Genomic DNA, 9,263 nt, shown 5'->3' with positions numbered 1-9,263 from the left:
GTTCTGAGGCAGTTAGAATGCAGCTTGCTTTGAACGCTCGGAACAACACAAATCATAACTCCAGGGTACTGGTCGTTTGGAACATTTGGCAACTGCTTGGAGGCAGTATGCATTTGAATACCAGTGCGATTCTGCAACTTTTAAAAGACACCTTTTTGTTAGATGTAAGCTTATGCAAAGATTGGATGCAAAATGTGGAAATAAACACCCCAGCTGCCAGTTCCAAAGGAATGAGCAAGCAAGATTTGAAATAAACCAGGAGTCAGCTACCTTTTTCAGCCATGGGCCAGTCCACCGTCCCTCAGACCATGTGGTGGGCCAGACTATATTTTGAAGGGGGGGGGAATGAACGAATTCCTATGCCCCAGAAATAACCCAGAAATGCATTTTAAATAAAAGCACGCATTCTACTCATGTAAAAACACCAGGCAGGCCCCACAAATAACCCAGAGATGCATTTTAAATAAAAAGACACATTCTACTCATGTAAAAACATGCTGATTCCCAGACCATCCACGGGCCGGATTGAGAAAGCAATTGGGCCGCATCTGGCCCCTGAGCCTTAAGTTGCCCACCCCTGGTTAAGGTCACATCGAATCCTTTCAGGCATTCAAAGATGGCTATCATATTATCAGCTGGAGAGGGTTTTTTGTTTTGTTGGACCCACATTTTCTATTGAATTGATATTGCCCTGCCTCATTTGGGAAGGTTTTGCTTGTGTTGCAATTGTAATGGTTTTGTCTTTTTCATAATTATGTGTTTTATTGCTGTAACACTTATGGTGGGACCTTATAATGAAGAGTGGGCAAGAAATCTTATAGGTAGATGGATCAATAGTCAGTCTAGCAAAAGCAAATGTGTGTTTGCATGGGGAACATAATGGATAAGAGCAATCCAAACTATAGGAACCTGCTGTAATAATTGTTGGGGTAAATGCTGCTGCTGTAACTTACCACTGTTTCAAACTCCATTGAGGAATGGGACTACTGCTGGCCAGGACAACTTGAACCTGACAGAGAGAAAACAACCATTACACCACTTGTTTTGTGAGTGTAACTTCCACTGGGTTACCAGGTCATGTGCCTGAGCCGAGCAGAGTTTGGAATAGGGGCAAGTTCCCCCCTGCCCATTTCCATCTTCACTTTCCCAGAGCACCCCTTTTCGGGGACTTCCCTTGGCTGAGCCATGACACAGCAGTGACATCAGTGTCTCTCCAGCTGAGCCGAGATGAGTGACTTCTGTGGCTCAACCACAGATACACCTTTTCCAAACTCTGCTCATCTTGGCAGTTCTTGGGTTTGGAATGCCCCCTTAGTTTTTATTTGCATTAATTTATTGGAAATATTTTAATTCCACTATTAATTGCTAACATAGCTGCCAAGTTATCCCTTTCTTTAAGGGATTTTCCCTTATGCTGAATAGGCTTCCTCGCAAGAAAAGGGAAAACTTGGCAGCTATGATTGCTAATGCTTCCAGGCAGTGATACAATAAACTCTGGTAATAGCCTGGAGAAGAGAAGGTTAAGGGGTGATATGATACCCATGTTCAAATATATGAAAGGATGTCATATGGAGATTGTTTTCTGCTGCTCCAGAGAAGCAGACACGGAGCAATGGATTCAAACTTCAAGAAAGAAGATTCCACCTAAACATTAGGAAGAACTTCCTGACAGTAAAAGCTGTTCGGCAGTGGAATTTGCTACCAAGGAGTGTGGTGGAGTCTCCTTCTTTGGAGGTCTTTAAGCAGAGGCTTGACAGCCATATGTCAAGAATGCTTTGGTGGTGTTTCCTGCTTGGCATGGGGTTGGACTGGATGGCCCTTGTGGTCTCTTCCAACTCTATGATTCTATGATTCTATAATAAACTTAGTCTGCTTCTCCATATTCTTCCAACCCCTTTCCAAGGACTGGTAAAATGTGTAAAGTGGGAAGCCTCACACGGCTCCCGTACGTGATATGTGGCTTTCTACCTGTTGAACAAGTACCCTAATGATATCCCCAGGAGCCAGAATGTGAGTTAGTGAGGCTCATGCCTTTATATATGATGGCAGAGCTGGGAGTACAAGCAAATGAGTCAAGTGTAGTGAAGCATATTTCTCATTAAATAGAGCAACTGGAAACAAAGCTCATGGAAAGGTGAGCTCATTTATCAAATCATATGTGGATGACACAGGCGTTATGTTTTATTACCTCCAGGGCTCGAGGTAATATCAAACAGTTTTTGCTGGGTAATGCCAAGGATTCATAATGTTGTTTTTGGAGGCACTTCATATATTGCACTGAATGGGCGCATCATTGCCAGTTGGTTTGCTGTAGGAAAAACAAAACAAAAGTGAGCTTCAGGGGAAGCTCAGTGTTAGAACACATAGCTTGCATACAAAAGGAAATGGTTCAGACCTTGGCATCTCTAGGTAGAGCTGGGAAAGACTTCTGCTGAAACCATGGAAAGTCACCAACAATCTGTGCATGTCAGGGATGTAGAGCCTGTAGCCCTCCGTATGTTGTTGGGCTACAACTCCCACCATTCCTGACCATTGGCCATGCTGGCTGGAGTCCAACATTATTGGAAATTGGGTCCTCCCTAACCAGAGGGCATGTGTTGCGGTGTGACCTGGCAACCAGACCCTGTGTTGTGGGTGGGAACGTTTGAATGGCCACAACACCCTATTGAAGGTCCCTCGCTGCCGGGTGCAATCAGACCAATGGGATGCCAGCAAATTTGTATTGAGGGACCTCTATTTAAGCCAATGTATGTGTCCCTCAGCTTCCTCTTTTGGGCCAGTGCATTGGAACACACACACACCTCTCCCTATATTCAGGGCTTGCACGCATGACCTTGCTATGCCGTTGTGTGTCGTCTGTAGTTGGGACAGGCATGGCAGGAATGTCCCCCACTTGGCTGATTGGCTGGTGCCATTTGGGTTTCGTCTGCCGTGTAGCAAATCGTCACAACTTGTAAGGTTGTGGATAGGCTCTGGTTCAGGTGATAGGGGTGGCAGAGCGGTCTGGCTATCCCTATGCGATGGGTATTCCGTTAAAGAATCCTGGGACTCTTGGTTGGTCTTCCCTGAGAGGGGTTGTGCCCGGAGCCAGAGTCCAGGGGGGCATCTGGCTGGTGGACTGATTGAACACCACCTTCTACTGTGCTGGGTATTTACCCAAGGCTGACCTATGGTGTGCCCTGGGTCAGCGCTGCCTTCAAGGGTGCAGGGAGCTAGTCAAACCAGAGCTCATGCGACCACTCACTTATTGTAATGGCCAAAAACCAAACCAAAAATTTGAGTCTTGTCTGAATTTATTTGTGGAAGGTTAAAGGTTCTACACAAGTAAGGGCCAGTTTTTCTTCCATTGTATAGACAGGCTGCAAAATCTCTTCCTGTGACCCTATTGCTGCTTACTTACTTGCTTCTTCCTCTTGCTCCTGACTTACTTGCAAAAGTGCTTCTTGTCTCTTTGGCACAGTACTCTTCCTAGAATATCTTAGTGTTTCTTCCTCTTTCCTGAGCATCAAGGCCATCTAGCAATGGTGCCATCATGCTATAGGGAGAAGAATTGCCTTTGTTAATAAGTTGGTGCATTTCCTCCCCATTGCAGCATTGTGTTGTGATGAGTGGTGTCTCTTGTTCATCAGAGATTGTTGCCCGAAGAACAAAGTTAGCATCACAACACTGCAACAGGAGAGGAAATACTGTCTTTCTAAAGAGTGAAAAACAACATTTCTTCTCCTCCAAATCACAATGGGAAGGAAGGAGACCACTGTGTCTGTAGTTGATAGAGAATATGAATTGTGTGTGTCTGTCTCTCTCTCTCTCTCTGTGTGTGTGTGTCTGTGTGTCTGTGTGTGCTGCATGTAGAATAATAGAATTGTAGAGTTGGAAGAGACCGCAAGGGTCACATAGTTCAACTGTCTGCAGGGCAGGAATCTCATCTAAAGAATCCCTGCCAGATGGCCAGATGGAATTTTAAAACCCTTCAGTTTGTGGGTTGTGTGTACTGTATGGCAAGTATGCATGTGTGGTGCATATCTGTGTGTGATCTATATGTGTGGTGAATGCATGGTGAGTATGCTGTGTGGTCCATATGTGTGGTCTGTATGTAGCTTTGTATGCTATGTATCTGGTGAGTGTATATGTTTGCTTTGGCCATAGCTGGTGTGTGGCCCTGAGAGAGTTCGTGGACTGTGAATGTTGTCCTTGGACCCCAAAATTGTAGCCACTGGTGATGCAGACAACACTAAGCTATATATACCAATGGCCTTGTTTGTTATGTGGCAGCTTCCAATTCATTTGTTTTTTGAAGTTGATTTTCAGCTTGTTGAGCACTGTCAGAGACCTCATCAGCCATGTCTGAAGTCTCGTTACTTAATTTTTCAAAAGCTATTTCAAAATTGTGATGTATGAGAAAAGATCAGAATGAAAACAGCCCATATTAGTAAAAATGTGAGAGAGAGTGCATGCTTAGAGTCGTGCTTCAGAGGACAGTTCAGCAATTATTGGAAGCCTGGGGCTATACACTTATTGAAATAAAGGAATCTAAGACAGCTAAATCCATTAACTTCACTGAGTCAGCTCTGAGTAGGATTAGCATTGGATACAACCCTTGGAGTCTTCTCTCTGCTGAGACACACACACAAAAACACAATAATGAATCCCGAACAATTGTGTGGAAGCCATTGCATGTAAATCTCTATGTACAAATGCTTTCCCTGTATGCCTGTGAATTGTTGATTAGATACAGGATGCTGGGCAGGTTTCTGATAGTATCTAGCATGCAAGGTCACAAGTTGCAGCATAATAGTTTAACCTGAAGGGTTAAAAAGAGCAGAAGCATTACTTTTGAAATGAAAAGATTCAAAAGTCTCTTATTTTTGTTGAGAAGAGAGAAGCATAGCCATTGTCTACAACAGGGGTAGGCAACCCTAGGCCCATGGCCGGATGCGGCCCAATCGCCTTCTCAATTCGACCCACGGACGGTCCAGGAATCAGCATGTTTTTACATGAGTAGAATGTGTCCTTTCATTTAAAATGCATCTCTGGGTTATTTGTGGGGCATAAGAATTCATTCATCTCCCCCCCCCCCATATATATATATATATAGTCTGGCCCACCACATGGTCTGAGGGACAATGAAAAAGATTGCTGATCCCTGGTCTACAAGAATATCAAGCTATGGCAGTAATATGTGGTTGAAATAAAACTGAGGTGTTTTCTTTTTGAACTGTTTATTTTCTTCATTTGAAAGAGTTTAAAAAAGAAAGAAAGAAATGTGTGCCATTTGAAATGTAAATATGTTTGGGGTTTTAGATGTTCAAGGGGTGTGTGTTTAAGTAATCAGTACAATGCAAGCTTAAGGTGAGCAAATATTTTGCTCCTATTGTTTTATGTTTGCTGCTGACTATTTCAGGAGGCTTAAGAAGCCCTCACTTTGCAGCTTGGCGGGTTCTGATTGTATCCAGTTGCGAGGCTCAAAGAGGCTTTATATAATTCAGGAGCAGGGCAGAGAAAAGAGGGGGGGAACCAACTGCCATGTGAATAAAATGTCAAAGTATCTCCTCTCACGAAGCTATCGGTGTGCTGGTCTTGAACACGTAAGTTCGGTTGGATAGAGAGTAAATGATTTTTTACAGATAATGTGCTTTTATAATCTAACAAAGGAAGAAGAATTGCCTCTGAAGAAAAATGTCCTTTTTGTCTTCCTTTTGTGCCCTTGAAGGTTTTTTCCTCTCTTTTTTCTGGAATCCATCAGAGGATAAAGAACTGGGTGACAAACAGAAGAGGGAGGGAGGGGATAAGAGGAAGAAGACTAAAAATATAAAAGGGACCAACTGGCCTTCTAAAAAAATCCCTTCTACAGCACCATGTCTGGGAGGTGGCTCTCAACTGCTGCTATTGTGTGGAAGTCCAAAACACTACCGTCCCTTCTTGTCATGTGTGATTCTATAGAATAAAACTATTTATTTTTTGGCTTCACCTCTGGCTTCTCCCAAGAAAACTTAATTAGTTCCGGAGGTCCGTTCCTAACCCAAAACCAGGGGCGTAGCCAGGATCAAAACGGGGGGGGGGGGCAAGCCATGGTCGTTCAGGGGCGGGGCCATGAAGTGGGAACGTGGGCGGGGCTACAGGGCCAGCTGGCCTGAACATTATGGCAGCGGCAGCGGCTACCTTGTGCTTCTGGGGCTGGCAGCATCGGCGGCTACCCTGCTTGGCTGGAGAGGACCGTTCTTAACCTGAGGCACGCTTTCGCTAATGGGGCCTCCTGCTGATGCTGTGCCACCGCCGCACAATTTCTATTCTCATTGTGGGGCAAAGTTCTCAACTTGAGGTACTACTGGGTTAGTGGAGTCTGTAACCTGAAGTGTTTGTAACCCAAGGTATCACCAGGGCCGTCTTAAGCATACCTGCCGCCCTGGCGACATGGTGCCACGGATCCCTCCGGCGCCCCCGCCCTGTTTACCAGAGCGGTGGGCGCAGCGCGGCTGCCGCCTGGAGGGCCAGAGCCCTGCACAACCCAGCCTGGCCGTAGGGCCGGCCCTGGGCCAGGGGGCGCTGCCCGCCTCCTGTTGTGACGCCCCTGCGCGCAACGGAGGCGACCCCAGGCCCGTGCGCCTCTGGAGAGCAGCCTGAAGCTGCTGAACAGCTGAGAGGCGAGCCTGGGGCGGCCTCCGCCGTGGGCGCAGCGGTGCCCCTGGTGCCCTGGCGCTCCGCGCCTCCAGACTCAAGCCTAGAGACGGCCCTGGGTATCACTCTACATAGTAATGCAATACTGCAAAAAGAAGAATTACCAAGGGTGATATGTGTATTGTGCTTTTAAACTAATTGAGAAAACCCATGTTTTCACTGGAGAGAGCATAGGCCATGGGTAGGCAACCCATGGGGCTGAATCCGACCCAATCTCCTTCTCAATCCGGCCCACGGACAGTCCGGGAATCAGCATGTTTTTACATGAGTAGAATGTGTCCTTTTATTCAAAAATGCATATCTGGGTTGTTTGTGGGGCCTGCTTGGTGTTTTTACATGAGTAGAATGTGTGCTTTTATTTAAAATGCATCTCTGGGTTATTTGTGGGGCATAGGAATTCGTTCATTTTCCCCCCTCTTCAAAATATAGTCTGGCTCCCCACAAGGTCTAAGGGACAGTGGACTGGCCCCCTGCTGAAAAAGTTTGCTGAGCCCTGGCATAGGCTGTTTTATTTAATACCTAGGGTTGAAAGCCATTGTATACATTAGGGGTGGAAAGGTGGCAAAGCTGAGATAGTAGAAATCTGGACAGTACGTCTTCAAAACTATACTTGGTCAGCATATGTTTTGAATGCAAGCCCCAAGCGTTGGGGGAAAGTAGCTTGGCTTAATTTCTGAGCCAGTCACACCCTCTCAGTCTTAGTCTACATCATGGTAGGAAGGCTCACATTCGCTGCTGTCAGCTCTTTTGCTGACAGGTAAGGACGTAATGACAAAAGGGTTTTGTTGTTGCATGTTCCTTTTTGGTTTTGTTGTAAAAGTATCTGTGCTTCTGAAATATTCTGGGACAGGCACGCCAAGCATGTGACATCATGTGTGTGATGCACACATGTGATGTCACATGCATTGGGAGGAGGCTTCAAGGCCTAGAGAGGCCCACCGCCAACATGAGGAGGCCTGGAGAGGCCTTGCTTCCATCACCATTTTAAAAAAGAGATTAATAATTTTGGCACCCCTCAAGTCTGCTGGGATCTGCTCTCTCTCCCAGATTTTTCTGATGAGCTTGTGAAGTTGTTGTGTAAGTTCAGTTCCGCCCACTTTGAAGACTTCTTTATGGTCCAGCTCTCACTTCTTTATGGCGATCAGCCTTCTTTATGGTCCAGCTCTCACTTCCATACATCACTACTGGGAAAACCATAGCTTTAATTATATTGTACGGACCTTTGTCGGCAAGGTGATGTCTCTGCTTTTTAAGATGCTGTCTAGGTTTGTCATTGCTTTTCTCCCAAGAAGCAGGCGTCTTTTAATTTCGTGACTGCTGTCACCATCTGCAGTGATCAAGGAGCCCAAGAAAGTAAAATCTCTTAATATTATTACATTTGCTCCCAACTCCAAGTGGTTAGAGACTTCAGCATATAGCTCGGGTTTAGTTTCTTTTATTACTTTCTCATTCCTTTATTACTTTTAGCTTTCTGTTCCTTTCGTTGCTTTGCCCTTGCTTCTGCTTGTTTTTTTGTTTTTTTGTTATTTGTTGTCCTCTACTCTGGGTTAATGAGCACTCACACTTTATATGTAGGTGACCTTTGCAGGATCACGCGCGGGGCTACAGTTCCCAGGGCACTTAATAGTAGAAGGGGCCTGGCTTCTTTCTCAGTGTTATTATTGGGAGGTTCACGCCCAACCTCAGTAATCAAGTTTCTTGCTGGGAGGTGGGGCCATCCCCATTTATAAATAAGGGGTGGAACTGACAATAGCCAGGTGAATCTGGAGATTCACCCTCCCTACCCTCCCTTTGTTTAATGTTTTCTTGCTGCAGGTTAACTTTTTCTTCCTGTTTAGTGGGCGCTGCTATGGTCTTTGACTGGTTGCTGTTGAAGGACCGGGAAGAAATTTTCCTGCATTGGCAGGTTTTGCCGCAACTTTGGTGGTTATAGCCTTGGGTGGAATCATTTAGTCTTTTCTTCTCTTTAATGGTGTGTGTGTGTGTGTGTGTGTGTGTGTGTGTGTGTGTGTGTGTGTAAAGTGGTGACTCACCCCCCTGCGGTGGCGATTCCAGGGGCCCCCTCTTAAAGGGGTTATATACTGTATATGGGTGTCACTGGCCATGCACTGAAAGGTCATCACCCTGCGAGCGGTGATATGGGCTGGGCTGCCTACTACACTTATGTCTCGCAGAGCACCCCCATATCCCATTTACCCTGATGTGCCCCAGTTCCCCCGGCTGGGAGGGATACACGCCCAAGGCCTAAGCCAAGGTCTTCCTACATTCGGAAGTTTAATAAAGTAGTGCTCGCTTCGGCAGCACATATACTAAAATTGGAACAATACAGAGGAGATTAGCATGGAAGTTTAATAAAGCTGTGGCCTCGTTTTAATTCCATATAGCGTTGTCAGAGTCTTTATTCCTTCCTTTTGATCCCTGGGGGCTGGGGCTGTTGTGCCTAGTCACCCAATGAGGGGACTGCATGCAGATAAAGGTGATGGTTGGTTGCTGAAGGACCCTGTGTAAGAGGCAGGGAAGGGGACATCTCCTGGGGTGGGAGGCTGGGAGAAGAAAGGGAAGCTCCCAGGTGAGAGCTGGGAGGGTTC

The 9,263-nt window shown here is 46.0% G+C and overlaps 1 pseudogene; it reads left to right on the top strand.

Annotated features, from left to right (window-relative positions):
* Window positions 1-8,960: 8,960 nt before the first annotated feature.
* LOC118097437 (U6 spliceosomal RNA) lies at window positions 8,961-9,019 on the top strand (annotated as a pseudogene).
* The last annotated feature ends 244 nt before the right edge of the window (window positions 9,020-9,263 follow it).

The sequence above is a fragment of the Zootoca vivipara genome, chromosome 14, assembly GCF_965207765.1.
Source record: "Zootoca vivipara chromosome 14, rZooViv2.hap1.1, whole genome shotgun sequence".
In the NCBI taxonomy this organism is placed as follows: Eukaryota; Metazoa; Chordata; class Lepidosauria; order Squamata; family Lacertidae; genus Zootoca; species Zootoca vivipara.
This window is presented reverse-complemented; position numbering and strand designations above follow the sequence as displayed.